Raw genomic sequence first — 27,675 nt, forward strand, 5'->3', positions numbered from 1 at the left:
TAATTATGCAAATATCAAAATAATCAAACATTAAGGAATCACATGCGCACTAAGGATCAACTAAGGTCTTTTTAAGCTTGTAATGACCTTGGTTACAAAGAACAGGTTAGCGCAAAAATGGGCGACGGTCTTTACTAGCTTGGTTAACTACCCGAATGACCGCCGCCAATCACATAAAATGAACCAAGTCAAGGGCCAAACTAGCCAAACCAACTACTAATACTGGCTAATAATGTGCAAACTAAACTATGAAATGAAATGAAATGCAACAAAATAAAAGGATAGGATAGTTGGCATGTCAACCAACCAAGACCCCGACCAAGTAAGGGGAATTTCTAGAGCCACCGACTCTCTATCGGATCACCACCACATCAGGTCACCACCTCATCCTTCCACTTCATCAACATCCACTGCTTCTTCCTCCCTGAAATCATCACTCACTTCGGCCTCAACTTCAGGCTCCGGTACATATTTCTCTCCATGTTAACGCTCTAGGATGGTAGTTTGCCATGCCACCTCCTTCTTGAGTTGAGCTTGCTCTCTCAAAATCCTTCTCCTTTCAACTTTTTCTTTCCTCAGACTCTTAATGATCGAGATGTTTTGACAACAAAGTAACTTGATCCATGTGCTTTGCTTTGATTTCCTCGAAGGCAAAGTGGTCAAATAGCTGCTTGACCCAACGGTTTTGGCTTTGGCGGCATGAGTTTGTGAAATGCTTTTCTCATCAAAGGTATCAGTCATAGGTCCCGGCTCAAGATCCTCTAACTTTTCATACTCCTCACCCTTTACCCCTTGTTCTCTGCACAAAGCCGTGATCATACATGGAAATGGCATGCGGGCTGTAGACAGGGTATCGTTCTTGAAATCCACTAACTGAGCAAAGATAATCATAGACCAATCCACAACCAAATCGTTTGCAGCCAATGCATATATTAATTCCCCACTCTTTCGTGATGGTTTGTGCTCGGTTCCTCTAGGATAAACATTATGATGGATCAACTTATTCAAAAAACGGTAAGTTCCCTTGAATTTTCCGGGCACATGGGGAATTTCAGCCTCAGACATGTCCAAATACAGCTTTTTATTAATAACTCCTAGATCAATTTGCGCATCTTTCATTGGATAGTTAATGGATTCGGGGGTCGGCCGAGTGAATTTCAAATAACGGGCTATATCATTAGGCGTAATCACAATATTTATCCCTGCAACTCTAGAAACAACAGTAGCATTAGGATCGTTATCCCACTCACCCATAGGCACTTTCAATTTCTTATAAAATTCAACAACTATATTCTTATTGTAACCTCCTAATTTTTCAGTCCAGAAAGTCAAACCTTTTCGCATAACAAGGCGGAGGCCCCGGTGTTCCTTTCCCAAAGCTTCGGCGTCCACTTGCCGTTCGTTCTTGATTTTTCATTTGTCCATGCTTGCTTCCCAATTTTTCTGTTTGTCCAGTGCAATTTCCTCCGGAGTACGCCTCTTTCTTTTACTCCGCTGTTCCGATGCCTCCCTAAACTGATTTTCATCCCCCTCTGATCCGGCCAAAACAGCATCCTCCTCCTCCACTTCTGGCCGAGATGATGTAGCGCGGTGTGCGGTCTTTTTGATCCTTGGCATTGAAAGCAAAAAGGGTTTTGGGTTTTTTTATTTTGGAATTTTCGGATTTTTTTTTATTTTGGGATTTTCTAGGGTTTTGATTTTTTGGTGGGAAATGTGAAATGTAGGTAGGATTTATGGTGGGGAGTGGATTATGAGTGAAAAATAGGAAAAAGAAAGGAATTTTTGTGGTAAGAACAAGGAAATTTCGGATTAAAGAGTGGAAAAACGGATTTACCTCTTTTTGGCTTGAAAATCTCGAAATTGGTGGATGGAAACTGAAGATTCCTGAGGGAGATGGAGGATTTGAAGGTTTTGTGGAAGAATATGGGAGATTGAGTGGGTTAAATTGTGGTTTAGGGTTAGGGATTTTGGAGTTCCATGGAGGAACAGGAAGAGGACAGTCGGCTGTGAGAAAGATGAAGTGTGGTTTTGGTTTGATTGCTTACTGGACTGCCAGATCTGCTTCTGTTTTGAATTGAGAGGCTCGGTACCGATGGATGCTCTTCCTCCCAATCGATGCCGACCAATTAACGAACCCCTGTTAACTACCTCGGTACCGATTGATACTCAATTACTCTACCGATACTGAACCAGTTAGCTTGACTCCCTTGAACTTCCTCGGCACCGATAGCTTCTATTTTAATCTACCGATACCGAAGCCAATAACTCCGAACTCTTACACTCCTTCACTTCGAACCCCTGAACTTCCAACACTCAGATATCATCCCCAAAACACCTTTGCATTTTGAACACACATCCCAACAACCCTCCAAACAACCGGTCGCCTAGGCTAAGCAAAGAATGGGAGAATAACAGGATGCAAAATAGGACTAGGTGACACATAAGTAGTATAATCATGCAAAGAATGCCTTGTATCCTTTCCTAAGTGCGCTTTGGATTCCAAAATAATTGAAAATCGACATTTAAACACAACTAGGCATGGACATGCGATTATTCACCTAACTACAAGTATTTTATTGAGAAGATGGGGATATGGGCCAAAACTTGCTCAAAAACTTAACTCAACACCTAAACCATTCAATTTTCAACTAAGCATGCAAATTGAGAAGCATAAAATTTCTTAGGATTGCTACAAACTCTTGCCAACTAACAATTATTGAGCATGCAACAAGTCAAGAAAAAGAACAAAAACCGTGATAAAAGGAATGATTGCAAGTAAAACATTTTATTTATTTTTTTGAAAATTTTTCAATTTTCTCAATTTTTTTTTTTTTGGATTTCCAATTTTCAAATGTTTTTGAAATTTTCAAATTTTCTACAAAATGAAACAAATAGCAATAGCGCATAAGCTAACCCCTCCCCCCAACTTAAAGCAATGCTATGCCCTCATAGCATTAGGAACAAAAGCAAAGAAAGGAAGAGTGCGCGAATGTACCGTCCAAGGGGAATGTCAACCCTTAAATACCTCGACCAAGTTGGAGGATTTTATGTCAATGTTTTGCTCCAGCCAGATTAGATGCTTCCAGGGTTTACTCCTTCGGTTCTACCAACTCGGAACCACAGCTAGTCACACAGGGCCATATCCAAAGCTTTATCGGACTAACAACCGCGGCGCTTACCCCCACCCATGCTTAGGGCTCCTGAACGCCTCACTCACTCCAGCTTTAGACCCAATCCACCAAGGCTGGTGTGGTAGCAAATAAACCCTACAAAAGACTTAAAAGGACGGCTTTCCACAAAACAAATGACATTAGAACCACCGGCCCGTGTTATCCGGCTTCCAAACAAAACAAAAACTAAAAGACAAAACATAAAGATAATGCAAAGAACAAATGAAAACATGCAAAACATAATGAAATGCACCACCCGATCATCACGCGATCACACGAGTCATACTTTTCTTTCCATTCCCTACCGTTGGGGTAAGAAATGGGTGGCTATACTAGACCGTTGAACATGTGTTATGCTAGCGCCCGTAATAAAATTTATCGCTTAACCTCGCCAAACAATGAAGTCCAGCGTCCCCTAGGATCAAAACAAAGCAAGATGCAATACAACCTAGCGTGCACTCTAGGCAATATCGAACCTCACTCACAGACCTAAGTTGCCTCCGATTAGGGGCAATCGCGGAGAGCATGGATCATTAACGATAAACTATTACCAAGAAGAACTAATGAAAGCCCTTTTTACACTAACACATTGATGAAATCTTTTGCATGTGATGTATCTCCAAGACTTTATTTAATGCAAACACAGAACAAAACAAACAAAACATGCATAACTAAACTGAAAGAGAAACAAAGCAAGAAAGAAAGAAAGAACAAATATGCACATTATATACAAATTTAATATCAGAACTCGGAGCGTCAAAGTCACAGCTAGACTCCGCCAAACAATGAAATCCAGCGTCCCCTAAGATCGTAACCAGGCAAGCAAACAAGATAGAGCCAAGTGCGTAAGCACGGGAATATCAAGACCAAACCTAAGGATCTATACCGCCCCCGTTGGGGCTAATCTGGGAGACGTGAGTGGTTTACTGTGAATTACTCCTATCAGAAAAGCTAATTAAAGCCCAATGTCACTGATATTAAATGATTTGCCGAACCGGAGCTGGGCACACGATCCTTCTTTTAGTAGCGGCGTGCAAAGCTACATATACCCAAGTCAATGGAGGGTACCCCCTACCCGGGGGCCGGGTCCGACAAACAGTTAAGTTCAACGGTTACGCTTTCGCTCCCCTTGCAATTTCAAGTATCAAACTAATCGACCGTGTAAACTGGATCGATTAACACCTCATCCGGCTCTCCAACCTCTAAAGTACCAAGAAACGGTTTAAGCTTTTGGCCATTAACTTTAAAAGATTTACCATTTAACGGATTCACGACATCAATAGCACCATGAGGATAAACATGTTCAACAACATAAGGGCAAGCCCAACGAGAACGTAATTTACCGGGAAACAAATGAAGCATCGAGTTACATAGGAGTACCTTCTGTCCAACCTCAAACTCTTTCCGGTGAATTCGCTTGTCGTGGAAAGCCTTGACTTTTGCTTTGTAAATGGCGGTGTTGTCATAAGCATCTCGCCGAATTTCTTCAAGCTCGTTGAGTTGGAGCTTTCTGTGTGCTCCGGCGGCCGGTAAACGATAATTGAGAGTCTTGATTGCCCAATATGCTTTGTGCTCGAGCTCTACCGGAAGATGGCATGCTTTTTCGAAAACCAAACGATACGGCGAAGCTCCCAAAATGGTCTTGTATGCTGTGCGATAAGCCCAAAGTGCATCGGTCAAACGAAGACTCCAATCTTTTCGGTTCGGATTCACCGTCTTCTCCAAAATGTGCTTGATTTCCCTATTCGCTAACTCAGCTTGCCCATTTGTCTGAGGATGATAAGCAGTGGAGACCTTGTGAGTGATTCCATACTTCTTCATTAATGCCCCAAAAACACGATTGCAAAAGTGAGTTCCTTGATCGCTTATGATTGCTTTTGGCATCCTAAAACGTGAAAGAATGTTGTCCTTGAGAAACTCCACCACTACCTTGGCATCATTGGTACGTGTTGCGATGGCTTCTACCCATTTTGAAACATAATCAACCGCCAATAAGATGTATAGGTTGCCGAAAGAAACGGGAAAAGGCCCCATGAAGTTTATCCCCAGCAGTCAAAGATCTCAACCACCATAATGTTAGTCAATGGCATTTCGTCCCTCCGAGACACACTCCCAAGCTTTTGACAACGTTCACAAGCTACACAGAAGTGATGATCCTTATGCAAGGTTGGCCAATAAAATCCACATTGTAGCACCTTGGTAGAAGTCTTCTTAGAAGAGAAGTGACCTCCACAAGCTTCTGAGTGGCAAAACTTAAGAATTCTTCGTTGATCTGAATCTGGGACACAACGGCGCACTATTTGATCTTGGCAATACTTGAAGAGATAAGGGTCATCATAAGAGAACATTCGTACTTCATGAAGGAACCGACGACGCTCTTGAGGAGACCAATGTGGCGTTAAGAGTCCCGTAGCCAAATAATTCACTATATTCGCAAACCATGGGGCACTCGAAACAGCAAACAATTGTTCATCCGGAAACGTGTCCACAATAGGTAAGCTTGGGGTAGGGTCCTCGAACTGTAACCTTGATAAATGATCGGCTACCACATTCTCGACACCCTTTTTGTCCTTGATCGTCAAATTGAACTCTTGGAGAAGTAGAATCCATCGTATCAAACGGGCTTTGGCATCTTGCTTGGTAAGTAGGTACTTGAGAGCGGAATGGTCTGTGTACACAACAATGGGGGTGCCACCAATGAGATAAGACCGGAATTTGTCAAGAGTAAACATTACTGCAAGTAACTCTTTCTCCGTGGTAGTATAATTCACTTGAGCGTCGTTCAAAGTCTTGCTTGCATAATGAATAACATACGGATGCTTGTCCTTCCTTTGCCCCAAAACAGCACCTACAGCATAGTCACTTGCATCACACATAAGCTCAAACGGAAGGCTCCAATCTGGTGGTTGCACAATAGGAGGAGAAGTGAGACTAGCCTTCAACTTAACAAAAGCTTGCTCACACGCGAGGGTCCATTCAAACAGAACGTCTTTAACAAGAAGATGGCATAGGGGTCGAGAGATAGCACTAAAGTCTTTGATGAACCGACGATAGAATCCGGCATGCCCGAGAAATGAACGAATATCCTTCACGCATTTTGGAGTCGGGAGATTGGAAATAAGATCGATCTTAGCCTTATCCACCGCGATACCATCCGATGATATAATATGCCCCAAAACAATCCCTTGAGTGACCATGAAGTGACACTTTTCCCAATTCAGAACCAAAATTTTCTCTTCACATCTTGTTAAGACTTTCTCCAAATTGGCTAAGCATGAATCGAATGAATCGCCAAAAACAGAGAAATCATCCATAAAAAACCTCTACTATCTTTTCAACCATATCACTAAAAATCCCCATCATGCATCGTGAAAAAGTCCCCGGAGCATTGCACAAACCGAAAGGTATACGACGATAAGCGAACGTTCCGAAGGGGCAAGTGAATGTCGTTTTCTCTTGATCCTCTAAAGCAACTTCAATTTGATTGTAACCGGAATAACCGTCTAAGAAACAATAAAATGCATGGCCGGCTATCCTCTCCAAGATCTGATCAATGAATGGTAAGGGAAAGTGATCCTTTCTGGTACTTGCGTTGAGCTTACAATAATCAATACAAACTCTCCATCCAGTCTGAACACGAGTAGGTACGAGCTCATTCTCCTCATTTCTTACAACTGTAACTCCGAATTTCTTTGGTACAACTTGAATCGGGCTCACCCATTTACTATCGGCGATAGGATAAATGATTCCAACATCTAAGAGCTTCAAAACTTCAGCACGAACTACATCCTTCATAATCGGGTTTAAACGGCGTTGAGGTTGGCGAGATGGCTTGACATTATCCTCCAAAGCAATATGGTGAGAGCAAAGAGTAGCATCAATCCCTTTGATATCAGCAATCGTCCATCCTATAGCCTTCATGTGCTTTCTTAGTGAATTGATCAACTTCATCTCTTGGAGATTCCCAAGAGAAGAGGAAATAACCACAGGATAAGTCTCGTTGTCTCCAAGAAATACGTACTTCAAAGTATCAGGTAGGGGCTTCAACTCCAATTTCGGTGGCTCAACACTAGATGGGAGAACCTTCTTCTCAATTGGTGGTAGCTCCTCAAACTCTTCAAACTTTGGAGTCCAAGAATTTATAGCACAAGCTTCATCTTCCTCATTCAACAATGAACTCAAATAACCCACTTCAGAAGATTCAAGAAATTCGATCTCTTCGGCTGTAAAAGCAACTTCCAAAGGATCACTATAGAGTAACTCATCCACGTGTTCTTCTACAAGAGTATCGATAAGGCTCACTTCATTCACGTTCTCGTCATCTCCCATTTGACTACCCACATTAAAAACATTGACCTCCATCTTCATGTTACCAAAGGTCATGTTGAGGAGTCCATTTCGACAATTGATAATTGCATCCGCCGTGGCTAAAAAGGGTCTTCCAAGAATTACCGGAGTAGAAGCAGCAGAAGAGTCGGTCGGATTTGTATCGAGAATCACAAAATCCACCAGATAAACGAATTGATCAACTTGCACTAGAACATCTTCTACTACTCCCCTCGGTGTACGAACACTCCGATCGGCCAACTGTAGAGTGACACGAGTAGGCTTCATCTCTCCCAAACCAAGTTCTTGATAAACAGAGTACGAAAGTAGATTAACGCTAGCACCAAGATCAAGTAAAGCTTGTTCGATATGCTTCCCTCCAATGGTGACCGCGATAGTAGGGCTCCCCGGATCCTTGTACTTAGGCGCGATATTCATCTGGATGATGGAACTCACTTGCTCAGTAAGGAATATCTTCTTTTGAACATTAAGCTTGCGCTTCCGAGTACACAAATCCTTAAGAAACTTGGCATATGAGGGAATCTGCTTAATCGCATCCAAAAGAGGAATGTTAATCTTCACTTGATTGAATAACTCATGCAACTCTGCATTCAAATTTGGTTTCGCCAAAGCCCTCAAACGGTTGGGATACGGAGCCGGTGTTGGAATAACTTGAGGGTCCGGTACACTTTCCTTGCTCCTGCCTTTATCCTTTCCTTCTTCTTCAAGAGTCTCCTTGCTTGTTTCCTTAGGAGATTCCCCAAGGATTGGAATTGCACGTTCGATAGGTGAAGGTAGCAAGGTAGGTTCCGGAGGCATCACCACTTGGTTATCCACCGTCTTGCCACTTCGAAGAGAAATAATAGCCTTTGCTTGTTCGGGGAAAGTCACCGAAGAGCTAGCAAAGTGAAGACCTTGAGAATTTGGCGGAGTAGACGTCGGTTGCGGATTAGGTTGAGGTTGAGTAGGAAACTTCCCTTTCTCTTGTTGTAACAAACCCACTGTAGTTGTCAATTTGCCCAACTGATTTCTGATGTCATTCATCAACTGAGTTTGTTGCTCATTGATAGCAGTTTGACCTTGCAAGAGAGCACTGAATTGATCTTCCCAAGAACGCTTTGGTGGTTGTTGGTGGAACTGAGCAGGTTGTTGTTGAAATTGGTTTGCATGTGGGAATGGAGCAGAAGGAGCAAAACCAGGCGGACCTTGAGCTTGAGGGATACGGAAAGTATTCTGAGGTTGCTTCCAAGGTAATTGAGAAGCTTGCGGTGGAACTTGAGAAGAATTCCCTTCATTAGATTGATTCCAACGGAAAGCTAGATGTTGCCTTGTCCCCGGATTATAAGATTGAGAATAAGGGTCAAAGCGTTGAACTGCATGTACTTCCTCAGGAGCAATCCCATTGATCACGTTCTTAAGAGCAGGAATATTGGGGCACGCTTCGGTAGAATGCCCCACAATCTCACAAATAACACATACTTCCTCCACTTGGCACACTACTTTCACTTCTTGAGATTGAGCACTCTTTAATTCCAACTTGTCAAGTTTCCAAGCAATTTCCTCCAAACGAGTTTCAAAAGCTGTATGCTCCGCAATAGAGAATTTTCCTGAACTTGTAGGACCTTGATTGAACATTGCTCTATCTCCCGGATCTGCAAACTGCCAAGACTGGGTCTTCTCAGCTAGTGACTCATAGTAATCCCAAGCATCCTCCGGTGTCTTTCCCATAAAATCACCTCCACCCATAGTATCCAGAAGTTGTTTACTCTCTTGAGAACACCCTGTGTAGAAATAGTTGACTCTGAGATACAACGGAAGGTTGTGATGAGGAACCGACATAAGCAAGTCTTTGTATCGCTCCCAATACTTGTGGTAAGTCTCTCCATCCCTTTGTTTGAAACATTGAATCTGATCGATAAGTAACTTCGTCTTGCTTGCTGGAAAGAACTTAGTGGTGAAAGCATCCTGAACTTCTCCCCAGTTACGCAGAGATTGAGGCTTCAAAGAATTGAACCATTGTTTCGCCTTGTCTTTGAGAGTAAATGGGAATAACTTCAAGCGGGCTTGATCAAGTTGCCCCGGAACTGTAACAAAAGAGTGTAGAATATTCTCGAACTCCCGGATATGCAAATAAGGATCCTCCAATTCCCGCCCCCGAAATTTTGGAACTATACGAAGATACTCAGCCTTGAATTCAAATGTATTCCCAGCGGTCGGAGTCGGAATAACGATAGGAGATACTTGAGGAGCCCGTTCTGGATTCAGATAATCACGTAGAGTACGAACTGGAACTTCTTCGGCCATTGGGCCTTTGCAATTGCGATTTAGTTTGCGAGGCGGAGAGTGGGCAGGATACGCCCTGGCAATGCTACGGATTCTTGGCAGTGAAGAAGAACGATGAAGCCGATTGGAAATTGGGCTTCGGTAAACACACATACACAAAACAAATACTAACTAACAACAAACTACCAGACAGAAGGGGCCATCCCGCCACCTCAACTCAGCAAACAGAATATGCGAGGGGTTATGCCACCACCTCGGCTAAGCAATGCAATCAAATTTAAGCTAACTAACTAAATTAATTATCCTAAACTAACTAAGAAACACATTCGATATTTAGCCTGTCTTCGTTACACCTCAAGTTTAGTAGAACTAGGTTAGAGGTATCCACCAAACTAAATACGAACTACCAAACCATAAACTATTAAACTACTACTACTACTACTTAACGAAAGCGGAATACTTACAGTGGTTTGTCAAACCTCCAAGAAAGCCATAATAAGAAATCCCCGGCAACGGCGCCAAAAATGCTTCGTTCTCCAAGATAATGTGGAATAATACCCTAAGCGTAGGGTTTAACACGTCGATTGAAGCATAATAAACCGGAAATCCGGGATCGTACCCAAGGGAATAATTATATGGCTTGATCGGATTTGTAGATGCAAGTAAGCTCAGGTTTTCGGCTTTTAGACAGCCAACTTTGTTTTACTTTAAACGGTGGAAATAAAAGGCTAAATTAAAAACGAATTAACTAGAGAAAAGATAGGCTAGGTCTAGGAATTATTAACACTCAAGACTCGAGTTAGAATTGCACTCTTCACCCAATTACACAATTTAAGATACTTAATTATAGTTCTCAAATTGGATGATAAAATGATTTGAGAACCAAGCTAGCTCTAGAATTCATTTGGCAAATACCTCGAGCGATAGAGCTCTAAGCATCATGTGTGGTGGGTAGGCGATGCTCCCACCTACACATGATCAAAGAGGTTAACACCTCGGTAATTTGTCAAACAAACCCGAACCCCACATCAATTTTCAAATCAAAGTTTAAAGCTTTATTGGGTGCAAAATGCAATTTTTGCCCAAGGCATAAGGTGCTAATCACCCCATGACCTAACCCTTGAAACTACTCGCACATATCTAGAGAGATAGGAGCAAGCAAAAATCTAACTAACATAATGAAATAACAAGACTTGAAATAAACTAAAGATTATGATAGATCGGGAGAAAATAAACAACTTTAATTAAGGCAACAATAACAAAAATTAACAACTAAGGGCAGAAATTGAAATATTCAAAATTGAAAATGAAGAAAACTCAAGAACAATCACAAATCTAGATCTAGATCTAAAATTATGTAAGCAAAATCTAAATCTCCTTGTTTGTACAAAACAATGACATAAGCTTTTATACTTCTAAGATCCGCGCCTGGAATATTCCCCAGATGCTCTGAAAATTCGCCCTTAAGGCCCTCGGTATCAATGGCGAAGCCCTCAAGTTGATGTGCTAATGACCTCGGTATTGATAGATGCCCAAAAGTGGTATCAATACCGAAGTGGTTACCACTGTGCTGCTCGGTATTGATAGACTAGATCACTTGGTATCAATACCGAAGCTATTAGGGGCTGCTGCGTGATGATCTCGGTATTGATAGGAGAATTCTCAAGGTATCAATACCGAAGCCATTAGTGTCCAGCACTTGCTTCTTTGATCTTTGGCTTGCTTCTTTGAGCCGACGGGTCCCTAAATGCTTGGGCTTTGATTCCGATAACTTCGAACTTGGTCACTTTTGAACCTCCATTGTCTTAACGTGCTTTGGCTTTAAAGACCATTGCTTAGAATGATTTCCTACAAAACGGAACCAGAATACCCTACGAGCAAAAAGCAATTAAAACCAACTAAATTAATGAAAGAAATAACTAAAACTAGACAACTAGCGCACCTTTAATGTCATTGTCGGGTGCTTATCAACCCCATAGAAAATGGAGTGACCGACAAGTATAGGATTAAAGGTTTTCCTGATACAGGGGGCGTTAATACTAGTGGATTTTGCAAATAAGTTCAAATTGCCTCAAAGGCTTTCTGGCACTCGTCATTCCATTTGAATGGCACACCTTTCTTGAGTAGGCGAAAGATTGGTTCGCAGGTCGAAGTTAGTTTGGCAATGAACCGACTAATAAACTGCACCTTGCCGAGAAAGCTCCTTACATCCTTTTCGAACCGTGGCGGCTCCATTTCTAGAATAGCCTTGATTTTGGACGAATCGACCTCGATACCTCAGGTGGTAATCATGAATCCGAGCATTTTTCCGGCTGTGACTCCAAACGTGCATTTGGCCGGGTTAAGGTCCATCCGGTACCTTCTGATCCTCTTAAAGAAGTTCTTGAGTGCAGGTAGGTGCCCTTCTCGCTCCTTGGCCTTAACGATCATGTCATCAACGTAAACCTTTACTTCCTCACATCCGACCATTTATTTGCTCAGATAGCAAACAACCCTTTTAACCCCATCGTCTCCTTCCTGTGCCAGCATACACCCCATAGAAAATGGAGTGACCGACAAATATAGGATCAAAGGTTTTTCCGATACAGGGGGCGTTAATACTAGTGGATTTTGCAAATAAGTTCAAATTGCCTCAAAGGCTTTCTGGTACTCGTCATCTTATTTGAATGGCACACCTTTCTTGAGTAGGAGGAAGATTGGTTCACAGGTCGAAGTTAGTTTGGCAATGAACCGACTAATAAACTGCACCTTGCCAAGGAAGCTCCTTATATCCTTTTCGGACTGTGGCGGCTCCATTTCTAGAATAGCCTTGATTTTGGACGGATCGACCTTGATACCTCAAGTGGTAATCATGAATTCGAGCATTTTTCCGGCTGTGACTCCAAACGTGCATTTGGCCAGGTTAAGGCGCATCCGGTACCTTCTGATCCTCTCAAAGAATTTCCTGAGTGCAGGTAGGTGCCCTTCTCGCTCTTTGGCCTTAACGATCATGTCATCAACGTAAACCTCTACTTCCTTGTGGATCATGTCATGCAACAAGGTCGTAGCGGCCCGTTGATAAGTAGATCCTGCGTTCTTTAGCTCGAAAGGCATTACCCGATAGCAATAAGTTCCCCATTCAGTGACAAATGTGGTCTTCTGCCGATCCTCTAGGGCCATGAGGATTTGGTTGTATCCTGAAAAACCGTCCATGAAGGAAAGTAAAGCATGCCCAGTGGTATTGTCAACCAGTACATCAATGTGCAGTAATGGGAAGTCGTCTTTCGTACTCGCTTTGTTAAGATCTCTGATATCAACGCAGACCCTAATTCTTCCATCCTTTTTAGGGACAAGAACGATGTTTGTGACCCATTGAAGGTATTCAGTTACTATTAGGAATCCTGCATTGATTTGTTTGGTGACCTCTTCTTTTATCTTAAGCACCCAATCAGGTCTCATGCTTCTCAATTTTTGTTTTACAGGTTTTGCATCGGGATGAAGAGGAACCTGGTGTTCTACGATTTCGGATCGATTCCGGGCATGTCAGCATGTGATCATGCGAAAACATCCTGGAGTTCTTTCAGTAAACTTATGAGACCTTGACGCTCTTCCGCGGATAGAGCAGAACCGATCTAAATCATCTGGGGATTCCCTTCATCTCTCAAATTTATTAAAACAACTTCTTCTTTTACAGGTTGAGCATGCTTTTCATCTTCCCTTTCGACTAGGGATCAGATTTCTTTAGGGATGTCCCTATTGAAATCAACCCCTTCATCATCTGGGTTGACACAATTTATTACAAAATCAGGGAAGTAAGCGGAATCAGATTCATTTATTTCATCATTAGCAAAGGCCTCGGGGGCACCATATACACTGGTAGACTTAAATTCAAAGTACAGGCCATGAGGAGTGGGGCCAAGAGGCACCAACTCAGACTCAATAGACTCAGAAAACTCAGAAGACTCGGGTTCAGACTCGGACTCAGAATCAGACCCTTGGCATGTTGTACTTGGTAAGAAAGTCCAATTCTTGTAATCTCCAGTGGCATCCATGATAAGCGAAGTTGGGTCTTCGAGGACCTCCTGTCCCAGCATCAGCACTTCAGCTTCTATGACTGTACCCATTGATTCGTCCTCTCTAAACAGGATCGCTAGACTTCCCATATTAAAGACCTCAATTCAATCGGTTGGCTTTCCTTGTTCTTCTGCAGCCTCAAATTCTTCCTCACTTTCTAGCCAGACATCATTGGTGAATATTTCAAATCCTAGCAGTAGAGTATTAGTTTCCTTATCCCAAAATGGTTCTGGCTGTCCCCGGTAAACTTGTTTTGCTTTCTCCTTAAAAAAGTAGTTTTCCAATCTATCCCCTTTTTTCACCTTACTACCGTCTGAGGTCAAATAGCCAAGGCCAGTAGTGCGCATCAGAGTTCCACGGGCTTCAAACTTTGCAAGTCCTTACAGGTTCTTTCCCAATCCCAGACCTGGCATGTAGGACATTTTCTTCATTATCTTTATGGCGACATTGCTAATGACAAAATCATTATCAATCCTGACCGAAAAGACAGCATTGGAGGTATCCAATGAAAAGCCTCCCATAGCAATGTCTTCTTCCCCATGCTAGATTTCCAAAAGTGGGGCATTGTCTTCAGTAGGTGCATGGATCCCAGAGTCTCCGTGACAAGTGAGCATTCCTGTCTCAAGTCCCTAATGGATTTTCTGATGAAGGGTGAAGGGCACAGCCATGATGTCTGGTCGGTGCAGCCAAGGCCTTCCTATCAATAAGTTGAAAGAAGCGGGGATGCTAACCACATGAAATTCCACCTCAGTTTGATAAGATCCAAAGGTCATAAGGAGCATGAGGGTTCCAACCACATCGCGGTGAGTGTTGTCATATGCTCGGACTTTGAATTCTGAGGGAGAGAAATCATTATTTTTCTACCCCAAGCAGTAAGCAACACAGAGCGGGCAAACATTGATGGCTGACCCATTGTCGATTTGAATCATCGAGGTCCATTTACCATGACATTTCAGAGTGACATGGAGTGGCCTGTTGTGGTTTGTTCCTTCGGCGGGCAGATCTCGATTGGTAAAAGTTATAGCATGCTTAATGGGTATGGTCTTGATGAGTGCCATGAGATCATCAGGGGTTATATTGGAGGGAACTTTCGAGTGGGAAAGGGCTTGAATGAGTCCTTCTTGATGGCGAGTGGAATGAACAAGCACATCCCAAACATACATTTTAGCTTGGGTTTGCTCGAGTTATTGTTTGATATTCCTTCGGGGTTTTTCTCAGGACGGGAAGGTTCTTTGGCTGGTGGAGCAAAAGGTTGGAAAGTGTTTTTAGTCGAGGTAGTAAAAGGGTTAAGTGCTTTTTTCAGCTAAGCCATTTTGCAGCTGTGGCTCAATACAGGCATGGCTAACAGTTTACTGAGCCAGTCATAACTTTTCCACAAAATGTCGTGTGGTTAACTTCATGACCGCGTGCGGCGTAATAAGCTTTATTACGCCGCGCGGTGTAGAAGTGTTCTGTGCTATTATAGGTTCAATCCAGGACTTTTTGGGCATATCTGGATTTTTGGAATGTCTGGGCTTTTTGGGCTAAAGAAGTCATTTATTTAAGCTCTCAAATGTATTGTTTTCTTTATTTCATCATCGAGATTGTTCAAAGAACCTCCGAGGTCTAGATTGGGGTGTCTACACCTGTAGTATAGGAGTATTGCCATGCAAAAAAATCAGCTTCATCAAAAGTCGATAGGTATGTCAAAATTTGAATTTTGATTTATAAAATGGATGATATGATTTATGTCAATAATAATAAAGATAAACTATCCATTTTACAAAGTAAAATTTAATTTTTGATACTTCTATCGATGTCCAATCAAGTTTATTTTTTGCATGGATATACTATCATGTAGTGTCTACAAGATGAATGGTTCAGATCATCAATAAGCACACGATAGGACCGAAAAAGGCGGTGGTGGAAAAGTGAAATTTTCCACCGCCAGTGGAAAGAATTTAATCTCTTTACTAATTAGTACAATTCAAATTCAGTTATAAGAATAATGCTGACATGTAAATCACAGAATTTTAGAGATACGAATTTCAAAATTTTGTCTGGATAAGTAATGTTGTCATGCTTATGTTTTTAGAAGTATTTAGATTATTTATAAGCGATAAAACTGCATTTTTACGTTGGACCGATAAATACATCGTCAAAAAGAAAATCTAAATTTTTGAAGCATTTCTCATAAAAGCTTATGTCAGATTGAGGCCCAAGCAGTAAGCAAGCAATTAAAAGGACAAAGTTTTATAGCTTTTGGATGTCGAATACACAAGATGGACCTAAACCAAAATGGAGCCTTCCCTATTTAGCAGGCCTAAGGCAAAGGCCCGCCATTGCATCCTCAACCGATTGCCTTTGTTTGATCTATTTTGTTACATATTGTTAGAATATTCTAGTATTATCATGTAATCAAATCAAATTAAATCATATATGATTAGAATATTCTAGTATTGTTATATCATATTTGATTTGATTCTATGATAATACTAGAATATTCTAATGCATATATTTGCATGATTTCATTCCCTGTACGATCGATGACTGAGTTGTGTGTTTGTGAATGTTTGTCTCACCTCGACATGTGCTTTAGATCTTCTTGGTGAGTTGCCTGCACCATGTTAAAATCTAGTTTTGCAAGTTGAAGCAACGTAGGGTTCATATTTGGCCTCCTCTCACACAAATCGATGAACCATCTTGCCTCCAACCTTGGCATCCTCCAATGTAGTGGAAGCTTCAAGGCATGACTGACCAATGAGGCAAGATCTTGTCCTTTCTCTTATGGTGTTGTTCAAGATTTTTAGTTGCAAAATTTCTAGCCTCCTCCAATATGTTTTCACCCCTAAATGAAAGGAACGAGGCTTCGAACAAAGATAGCATTCCTCTTATATCCTCAAAAAGGCAAGATTTGAAATGTCCTGTCTCATCCATAAAATTCTCAAATACCTCTGCAATCAAAGTTAGCAAATTATATATGTTAAGATACAAATTTAAAGCATTACTCTCTCTCTCTCTGTGTATTATCTAGTAAACAAGTACTTGAGGGCACCGTTGCTAGTACCTTGAGGGACATTATAACCATATTGTCGCAAAAGTCTAAACTTGAGAGACGTAGCATGCAAATCATCTTCGTTCCCCTTCTCATGTTTGTTGTTGTTGTTGTATATGCTCTCAAGGACTCTCTTGATTTCATCCTCAAAGTGGTAAAACACTCCAAGCCTTTGCAAGTCATCAATCATCTCAAGTCCATCCAATGGATCCACTACTTCTTTAAGCATTTTCTTCACATCTTCCTTCAACTTCATAGCCAGTGATACATACGTGCCTCCCTACAAAATGATATTCTCATTTGCAAGCAATGCTTCCAATGAAACAAAACAAAGAAATAAAAAGACAGGCAATATCATTATTCATTAGTAACTTGACATACCATGTGTTTATTATCTAGCGATTGCACATAGTCATAGTCCCAAATTGGAGGTTGGTAGTTTGCGGATCGCCTGACAATCTTTTCATCGGAAGTCTTCGGGCTGACACAAGTGCATCGACCGGTGTGCCGAACTTGGCCCGGAATGGATTTTACTGATGGGGTAAAGATTTGAGATGTTAGCCTAATTTGGGTGTAAAAAGAGGTAGAAGCTGTAAATCTAAGTGCAAGAGCCATTGCGCTGATTAGTTTGGGTAAATGGCGAAAACATGAAACCTTAAATAATGGTGTCATTTGCACTATGAGACGAATTGAAAAACCAAAAAAGTGAAGAGCAAAACTAACAAACATGAAAAAAAAAAATAAATATAGATAAATTGGAAAAGTTTATAATTGTAAGTCTTACCTAAATATTTTTGGAAATATACGAGATAAAGCCCAAAAAGCCGAGTTTATGTTCGATATTTCAAAAAAGAAAGAAGAGAAAGTCATATATTTTTCACTTTTTCAATTCATCTTGATGAAATGAATCAGAAAAGCAAAAAAAATGAGGTGCAAAACGAATAATGTGAAAAAATTAGAATAAGGACAAAATCAAAAAAAGTCCAAAAATAGTTTGCGGAACTCAACCTAAATCCTGATCGATGGCACCAAAATGGCGCTTGTGACAGCGTTAAAAATGAGAATGTTATTACCCCCTTTCAGTGCCATTTTGGTAAGATCAGGAATATTGAAATAAACTCGTCATGTTTCGATACATATTTATTGACGTTATTGACCTGAATGATATAACTAATTTGACAAAGGCCCCGTTTTCCTGAGGTTTCTTATTTTTTAAATACTTATTTTTTTTCTTTGTGAGATAGATCATTCTCTCATAATACATCACATGTAATTCAAAAAATAAATAATTATTTGAGTTAATGAAACACACCCTAGCTACATGACTTATGGGTGGTATTTTAGCAAAAAAAAAATAGTCCTCCCAAACATTCTAAGACACAGCCAGCCAAGGGCAGATTGAGTATGAGCACAGGTGGGTCACGTGACCCACCTGAAATTTTCAGATTTAAAAAAAATAAAAATTTAGATAACCAAAACATGGACTAAGCCCGACCACAGGCTTCTCTCTCTAAAACATATCGTTCTCTCTCACCCAAATCACTGAACGCAGAAACTCACCAAATCCTCGTCTAGAATCAGTCTTCTACCATAGTCATCTCAATCAGTCTTCAAACCCTTGTCATCTCGACCAGTCTTCAACCCTCGTCATCTCGTCTTCTCATCTAAGTTTGGAATCAGTCCAGAATTAGCCCTCAACCCTCGTCATCTTGATCTCGCCCAAATCCCAATCCTCTCGTCATCTCGTCACAATCAATCCACGGACCACAAGCAGGTAACAATCTTGTTCATTAATTATATGCAAAACTTTTGCCTCTTTTTACTAGATTAGTTTAGTTTAATCTAATTAGTTTAGTTTAATATAATAGTTTGCCTCTTTTTACTAGATTAATTTAGTTTAATCTAATTAGTTTAGTTTAATACAATAGTTTAACTCTTTCATTCTCTCATCCATAGACTAGTTTAATCTAGGCACAATAGTCTATTCATTAGTTTAATTGAAAAAGTGTACACTGTTTTGATTTCTATTATGAAAAATAGCGCTTAAAATTCTTTTTCGTTCTCTTAACAGTTAGTTATGAAGAGATTCTACCAACCCGTAGTAGTAGAGGTGCCAAATTTGTTACCTAATTTACCGGTAGAGGTGCCCAATTTGCCAATAGTGGTGCCTAATTTGGATAAGGATGATGATAATTCTCGACCACCAAAACAAACACGTATAGAAATTAACTTGGCAAACCTTCCCGCAAACTTTTAGGAAGGAATCTATACTTTTGTGTGCTTATGTATGAAATCTTTTAGAATATTTAAGTTCAAAGTTTTATGCTTAATGAAGAATGTTTAAACATTTCATCTTCGCATTATGTTGAACTATGAATTTTTCTTTTCCAAAGTAATACTTAAAAGGTGACCCATTTGTATAAAAATCTTGGATCCGCCACTGCAGCCAGTACCCATGTTTGTTAAATTTTTTATGTGGGCAAAATCATAGGCACTCTCTAGGTGGTCTCACAGTGGGATGAGGTGATCTCTCCTTATTAACAAATGTTTTGTAGGGCCAATTTTGAGATTCTACAAAATAATTTGACTCATTCATCAATTTTAAAATAATTTTTAAAGGATACCACAAAAAATCAGCTCAATAAAATATATGTAATTGCTTGATCCAATCTTACAACAAGCAATTACACATATTCTATTGAGTTGATTTTTTACGGAGTCTCTTAAAAGAATATTTTAAAATTAATTAACGAATCGGATGATTTGTGTGGTACCCAAAAATAGGCCCCACATGTGCAAAATATGTGTAAAAAAGGGTTGGTGTCAGTAGTACGGTTCTAAAACATAAAACTCTGATGTGACATGTGAAAAACGTTTTAAACTCTGATGTGACGTGTTGGGTAAGTCGCCCTAGGTTTCTCGTTAATAACACAGTATATTCACGCTGTTCATTTATAAGAGGAAAAAGAAGTTCGGCTTGGATTTTTAGGGAGGTTGTAAAGTATAATGAGTAAAGAGAAATAGATAGAGAAATTTTATGGAAGACCGTGCGTAGACTGCAAAGGTTTTGAGTACCCCAAACGAACAATCCCATATTGATGTGAAAATGGAGAATTTTATCATCACCATAATCATGCATGTTGATCACTTCTATAGCTGCTATGTTGGTTCCTTAATCGTTTTGAACGATTTGATGAGAGCCGCTATTCCCCCCCCCCCCCCCCCCCCCCCCCCCCGCGACACACACCCCCGGCCCCACCTCTCCTTTCCGGAATTACCCCCGCCTCTCTCTCTCTCTCTCTCTCTCTCTCTTTTTTTTTTTTCTTTCTTTACAGTTGCTTTCTTTCTTTATTTTTTTTCCTTTTCTTTCCAGTTTGATTTTTTTTTTCATTTTATTTCTTTTTCTTTCTTTCTAGTTTGATTTTTTTTTCTCTTTAATAATAGGTTCAAGTCTAATTCTAGGCTTTGTAAAGTAATTAAGAAAAAAAAAAGTGTTTCAATTGATCATGTTTATACGACTGTTTTATTTTTCTCTTTTTATCCTTTATAGATTAAAAAATATAGTTACGAAAATAAGTGTTTCAATTTTCAATCCGTTTGAACCAATGCAAAGATGTTATTTTTCTGATCATTTCATCCTAAATGGTCGTAATAAATTTTTGGCTCCAAGGCCTTTCAATGAACATCCTAACTCTAAGAGAGTCCTGAAACTAAATAATGAGTCTTAGGGTGCTCGTTGAAAGGCCGTGAAGCAAAAAATTCATTAAGATTACAATTAGTGTTCGGAAACTAATTACGAAATGTATTTTGCAAACGACGTACTAATCCAGAATACAAATGTTATATTTAGGATTACTTTTTTTTAACTATAGTACAATTTAATAAATTTATTAACCATTATTTAGCATAGATCCTCTTTACTGATTCAGTAGTATGTTGCTTCAAATCACGTTTCTACTCCATAGGATTGCAAATGGCTGGTTTCTATTTTTTTTAAAACTAAAACAGCAACGTTTTAGGGGCTTCGTAGGGGCTACTGTGCCAATGGGAACAGCAGAGCCCTCGGGTCCCCCCCTACTTTTTAATTTATTTTTTTATTTAATTACTTATATCTTATTTATTTAATTTCTATAAATACACCCTTTGTATATTTAAAAATATAATTCAAGAATTAAGTACTTTAATTTTCAATTCAGTTAAATCAGAGCAAATATCGTTTTTTTATTATTTTATTTTAAATGGTCATAATGAATTTTTTGGTTTAAGGCCTTTCAACAAACACCCTAAGACTCATTATTTAGTTTCAAGACTCTCTTAGGGTGTCCATTGAAAGGACTTGAAGCCAAAAATTTATTACAACCATTTAGGATGAAATGATCAGAAAAATAACATCTTTGCACTGGTTCAAACGAATTGAAAATTGAAACACTTATTTTTGTAACTATATTTTTTAATCTATAAAGGACAAAAAAAGAAAAATAAAACAGTTGTATAAACATGATCAATTGAAACACTTTTTTTCTCTTAATTACTTTACAAAGCCTAGAATTAGACTTGAACCTATTACGAGTATTAAAGAGAAAAAAAAATTCAAACCGGAAAGAAAGAAAAGGAAATAAAATGAAAAAAAAAACCAAACTGAAAAGAAAAGGGGAAAAAAAAGAAAAGGAAACTGTAAGGAAAGAAAGAAAGAAAAGGGAGAGAGAGAGAGAGAGAGGTGGGGTAGTTCGGGAAAATAGTGGTGGGGCCGGGGTGTGTGTTGGGGGGGGGGGGGGGGGGGGGGGGGGGGGGTTCCTGTTTAGCAATTTACCGATTTGATGAGAAAAAAGTAACGAAAAAATTCTATATGCAAGAGAAAATATATTAATAGAGGTGAAAATGCAAAATGTTAACTGATATCATGTTGATCACTTCAGGAGGATTAGTTTTGCGATGGATTTGGAATTAGAATTTGGCTTTAAGGTTAGGATCGATCGAGTACTTATTAGGATGGAATTAAGATGCTATGATAGAAAAGAAAAATATACTTCATGAATGATTCTCTCGTATGATGATCCGCATGCGTATGTGATGGAAAATAGAATCTACCACAATTTTATTCAATGATTGAGCATTTGACTTTAAATGTGTCGACGGACTTATCACCAATTGTTTACCTATTTTTTCCTTCAATCAAATATCGACAAAAATTTGGGAAACAAAGACAACAACACAAACAAGAGCAATGCGGCTTGTCTCCAAAGGTGAATCCATGGTTTCCTACCGTATTTCAAGGCTTCATTGGATGTGAAGTGACAAAAAAATCAAATGTGAAACAGAAGAGAATCGACACATAAAAAAAAATCAATGATGCAAGGTAAATACTAATCTTCAAGAACGAAATCGATACATGGGATTCTAACACACTCCTACTCCTAAAAAGGGTAATTGAAAAGACGAAAAATTTTAAAGGGCAGTTAATGTAAATGACATAAAAAGTAAATGACTTGGAAAGTAAACTACTAGCCCCTTGGGTTAGGAAAGACAAAAATTGGAAGACAAAGAAAAATATGTTCTTTGATATGTTGGAGAGATTTTACAATAAAGCCTAAAGGTGCTATTTATAGGAAACAAAAAAGTATAGGAAATAACTTCCAAGTGTGTAAAACAATGCCATGTCTTTTCAACTTCTCAGTGAACAGGATTAAGCCAAGTATCCTACATGTAATAAAAATACTAATACTAATAATAATAGTAATAATAACAACAACAACAACAATAATAATAATATTATGGTAGCATTCTCATAATTGCCACATTTCTGTCGATATCGACAACCAGTAAAATATGGTGTAAACAATGTCTCTCTTATTCATTTGAGTGAAGGGCTAACTCAAGTGAATAATTGCAAGTGTTGTTAAAAAAAAATGAATAATTGCAAGTGGAGTAGAGTGCAGTTGGCTTCCTTTACATACTTCCATACACATGGACAAGGTTCAATCCTCGTATGCCCCATCTCTCTCCCCCAAATCCCCTAGGATCATGTAGATTAGAATTAACGAATGACAAATCCTCCCAGAATGGTTGAATGGCCTTGTAGTGTGAGGCTTATTCAATTATCATTGAATGTATCTTTTTGCTTTTTTCCTTTTCTCTTGCCTAGGTCTTATATGGACTTCAATCTTTGAAGTGTATATTTGACCTTCTCTCGATGTATCCTTTGTCGAGTTTCTTAATAAAATCTTGTTGTTTATAAAAAAACAAACGAATGGCAAAAAAAAAAATAGTGAATAATTTATAACTATTGTTAGTAAACAGTACATGGCAATTTTTTATTAATCACCTTTCAGCCGATACCGACAAGTAATAATTTTTATAGTGTAAACATTGCCTCCAACTCTGGAGGAATGAGTAATCTTCGAATTCTCGAAGAGTTCTAGATAAATGTTACACCCACCCTAATGCAATATGGCCAATTCAATAGATCCCAACTGACCAAGGCAAAGGAGACCTATTTAAACGGGCACCTGTGGGCTACCACAACACCTGGAAGGCTTTCCGATGGCCCGAAAAAATGTGTTTAAAAAAATTGAGGGAGTCACCACCCGGATTTAAGGTCCGTCATACAAGAAACGGTTTTAATTGAAAATGATTGTATGAAATTGAAAACCAGATATTGTTTTGGGTTCGGAAGCCTGGTTACAAGAGGAGAGGGATTTTACGGCACCACTCTCACCCGATACGAGATCGGTCTCTACTCAATATTTGTGGAAAAATATGTTGTTTCATGGAAAGCATTTAGCAAGTATTCAAAGATATAACAGATAAAGGGTGTATGCAGGTGCAAGTGTATAGTATGTGGTAATGAAACAATGCAAAATGAAAAATGACAGAAAATCAACTATTGCCACTGGAATCATTCCTGAGCGCTCGGGACTGGTCTTGAGCACTCAGGAGCTCTGCTGAACCACCCTGCAAGTCTTGGTTAGAACAAATGCAATATGACACTTAAAACAGGAATACAAAACTACTAATATACACCAGTGGTCAGCAAGGACTTAAACAACTAAGAACTGGTCCTAACCATCCAAACCTTGCTTCCTTGCAACTGAAAGTAAACCTAATTAGGCTTTGGAAGGACCAGTGCGCACCCAATACCTACTAAAAGGAAAATTTTTACAAATGGTCCCTCTAGTTTGCACGAGTTCTCATTTTCATCCCTCTAATGTTAGTTGTATCAATTTTAACCCTATAGTTTTCATTTCATCTCAATTTCGTCCCTCTCCTTGACGCCGTCAAGGAAACAAACGGACTTAAAGGGAAAAATTGTCATTTTCTTTCATAGAGGGACTAAATTGAGATTTAATTAATGTAAACCAAAGAGACAATTTCTAAAAGTTTACATTTTACTTTCGTTTTCTGCAAATAAAATAAAATAGACCATAAGTAATGTATTTGACGACTAAATTATTTTTTATTGAGTAATCAAACTATATTGAAAAAATTTATATTTCATTACACATTACAAAAATATTAGAAAATGCACAAATTAACCCCTTAGCAAATGTCTTTGTATCATGTTCTTATAATCTCCTTATTTTTTCACGCGATAAAAAAATTGTTCAAAATCCTTGTTTGTTTGTTATATGACTGATTTTATGAGTAAGTCCCAAAATAAATACAATTATATCCATATTTTAATGTATTTGATCTCTTAATATTCAATAGTGTTTCATTGCTTAATTAAACACAATTACTCCCTCCGTCCCCTTTTAAGTGTCCTGCTTCGTAACTCTAACTTATTAAAAAGACATTATCATTACATCTTTCATATAAATTTTTTCCTCCACTTTTTCTACTTTCCCATCATCATTACATTTTTATTCACTAACTTTTCAAAATGAAATATACTTTTAGGGACAAAATAGACAATGCACCAACTTTTACCCCCCAACTTTAATTACAAAATTGACACTTATTAAAGGATAGCCCAAAATGAAATACTGGATACTAAATAAGGGACAAAGAGAGTACAAGATTTCTAAATACTACTGAACAACTTTTTCTTTTTAATCATGTGACAAAGAAAATAATGAGAGTGAAAATTCAATTGAAAAAAAATACAATACCAAGACATTTAACATAGGGGTTGCTTTTAATTTTCTCATATTTTTGTGATATATGTATATGTATATATATATATATATATATATATATAATAAAAACTTTAAAAAATTTCAACATATTTTGATTATTCTATATATATAAAATGAGATGAGAAATATATTACATATGATGTATTTTAAATTTATTTACAAAAACAAAAGTAAAAATAAAATTGTAGAAAGAGGAGTGCTAGGGACAAAGAAAATATGCAAAGAAATGACCCTTAGAGTGAATACGAACCGTTCAGATTCACTGTGCAGTGAATCTGAGCCATTCAAATACACTTTAAGGGTCTTTTCTTTGCTCATTTTCTTTGCACTTAGCATTTCTCTTGTAGAAATAGTCCCTCTAGTTTGCACGAAATCTCAATTTAGTCCCTCTGTGAGGAGAAATGACAATTTTGTCCTCCAATTCCGTTTGTTTCATTAACGCCATAAGCGAGAGGGATGAAATTGAGATAGAATGCAAATTATAGGGCTAACATTAACACAAACTAGATGGACCATTTGTAAAATTTACCCCTACTAAAATATAGGAAATACAACATTTGGGGACAAAACAAGATTTTAGTGACAGCAGCACTCTTGAGTGCTCAGGAATGGGCTTTTGTTTTGCGTTCCTCTTGCTTTTGTTGTTAAACTAAGGTAAAAAAAACTCACAATCAGTATAAGGAACTGGTGTGAGCCCCTGATCTCCCTTAGAAGTGGAAAAACAAGCTTATGGGGGTGTTTATACCTTTTCAACCTTGGACTTTGCTCCTTGGATGGATTTGAGGGCTGAAAGTGGATTGATATAGTAAGAAAATGAAGTCTTTCTGTGATTTTTTGGATTTTTCTCAAAAATTATTTTTGAAAATCAAAGTTCAAAAATGTTTGAAAACAGGTTTGTAAGGCTGGGATTTTTCAAAAAATAGGAGACTTGGGGAGAGAAATTTCATGGCCCACTCAATGCTAGCACAATGGGGGTCATGTATAGGAGAGGAGAAAATAAGTTTGAAATTTAAAAATTAAAAGAAAATAAAATGGAAAATGGTTTTGGGGGGGAAAATGTGATGATTGTTCTTCCTGTTGGCTCAGGCAAACCTCAGATATGTGCAGGTTTGAATGATCAGAAAACTTTGAAAAAGCTACGGTCAATAGTCAAGCTCAACATGCATTGGCCTGTCAGAGCTCCCGAGTGCTCGAGCGTAGCACTCCTGGGCGCTCAGAACCACTCCCGAGTGCTCAGGAGTGGCTACCAAACTTCAGAGGGGCGTCGCGTACACTCTTGAACTCGATTTTGGGTGTTCGTCAAAGCGTTGGAAAGCTAGTTGAGTCATCTTTCTAACCCAATTGGTTTCATTTAAATATATTTTATACATTGAAATCTGTACCCATTTTACCCTCAAGGTGTCGGGAAAAAAATATGATTTTGGTTTGTAAAAGTCCAAGAGGCATCGTTCCAGCTTTAGCCAAGCCCAATTTTGATTCCGTTTCGTCATTGGGGAGCCTCAAGGCCACAAATTAAGGATAATTAATAGGTCCAAATTGGGGTGTCTACAGCACCAAAGCAACTTTGCCATATTTTGCCATATCTCTGGATAGGCTAAAACTTCATGGCATTGCCTTCTTGCGAGTGGAATTTTCGATTATGTGCCTGACGGGCATTAGTACAGCATCTGCTCGCAAATCAGTTGTAAAGCCTTGTGAATAATCGACACAAACATGTTCATATCGGCAGAACATAACTTTTTATTCATTGCTAGCTACACAATCAATTCAATCATTGCCATATACTGCCACGCATCAACCACAGACAACTGGGGTGGATTTAAAGCGTGGACCGAATTTATCAATTAACAAAAATCCAACATGTAAGCCTATTGATAAGAATATGTTTTTTGATCAAATCCATGAACCCATAATGGGTACAAGCCTACAAAAGCCAACAGAATTTCGTGACTTGACTCTCTTCGAATTTCAAACTTTCGAGCCACTTATAAGTTTTATAATTGACTCTAATCTAACGATGAATTTTTGCCCCCCCAAATTCATCGTCAAAAAGAAGATTATTTCTCATTCTATAATTTAGCTTCAACGTAATTTGCTCATCTCTCCCAAAGAATGATTAGGAATTGCCAGTTTTGAACAAATAAATTGTTCAAGCCTTCCACTAAGAATGGAAATTTCTTGTTCTTCCACATTTGATCAAATGGCCTGTTTTGAACAAATAAATTGTAAAGAATTTGTGAAATTGTTAGGGTTTCACCTTAAGAAGTCAAATCAAGATCAAGAAAGAGAGAACAAAGTAAACGTAGAAAGAGAGAAGAGGAATCTTAGAGTTTCCATTCATTTCTGCTTGATGTTCTTAGCAACCGATTATAACCATTATAAAGCTTACAAACTATTCTCTCTACTAACCAACTTTCCTGTCCACTCACTCACTAACCAACCTCACTTAACCAACTCTGTTAACTAAAAAACAGACCCACTAGGACCAGCTGACATGGACACCTCTTTATTGAGATCAGCTGCAGCTGTGTCCACCTCCTTAGGAATAGCTATGTCCTTCTCCTTTGCACCTCCCCGCAAACGAATGGGAGGATTAGCTACCATTAGTTTGGACTTTAAAAGCTGAAACCTGGATCCAGACAAAGCCTTGGTGAAAATGTCAGCTAGTTGAGCT

At 38.9% G+C, this 27,675-nt stretch overlaps 1 pseudogene; it reads right to left on the bottom strand.

Annotated features, from left to right (window-relative positions):
• Nucleotides 1-17,508, bottom strand: part of LOC131327089 (terpene synthase 10-like) — a 40,044-nt pseudogene extending 22,536 nt beyond the window's left edge.
• Nucleotides 17,509-27,675: the final 10,167 nt, after the last annotated feature.

Source organism: Rhododendron vialii, chromosome 5a, assembly GCF_030253575.1.
Source record: "Rhododendron vialii isolate Sample 1 chromosome 5a, ASM3025357v1".
NCBI lineage: Eukaryota > Viridiplantae > Streptophyta > Magnoliopsida > Ericales > Ericaceae > Rhododendron > Rhododendron vialii.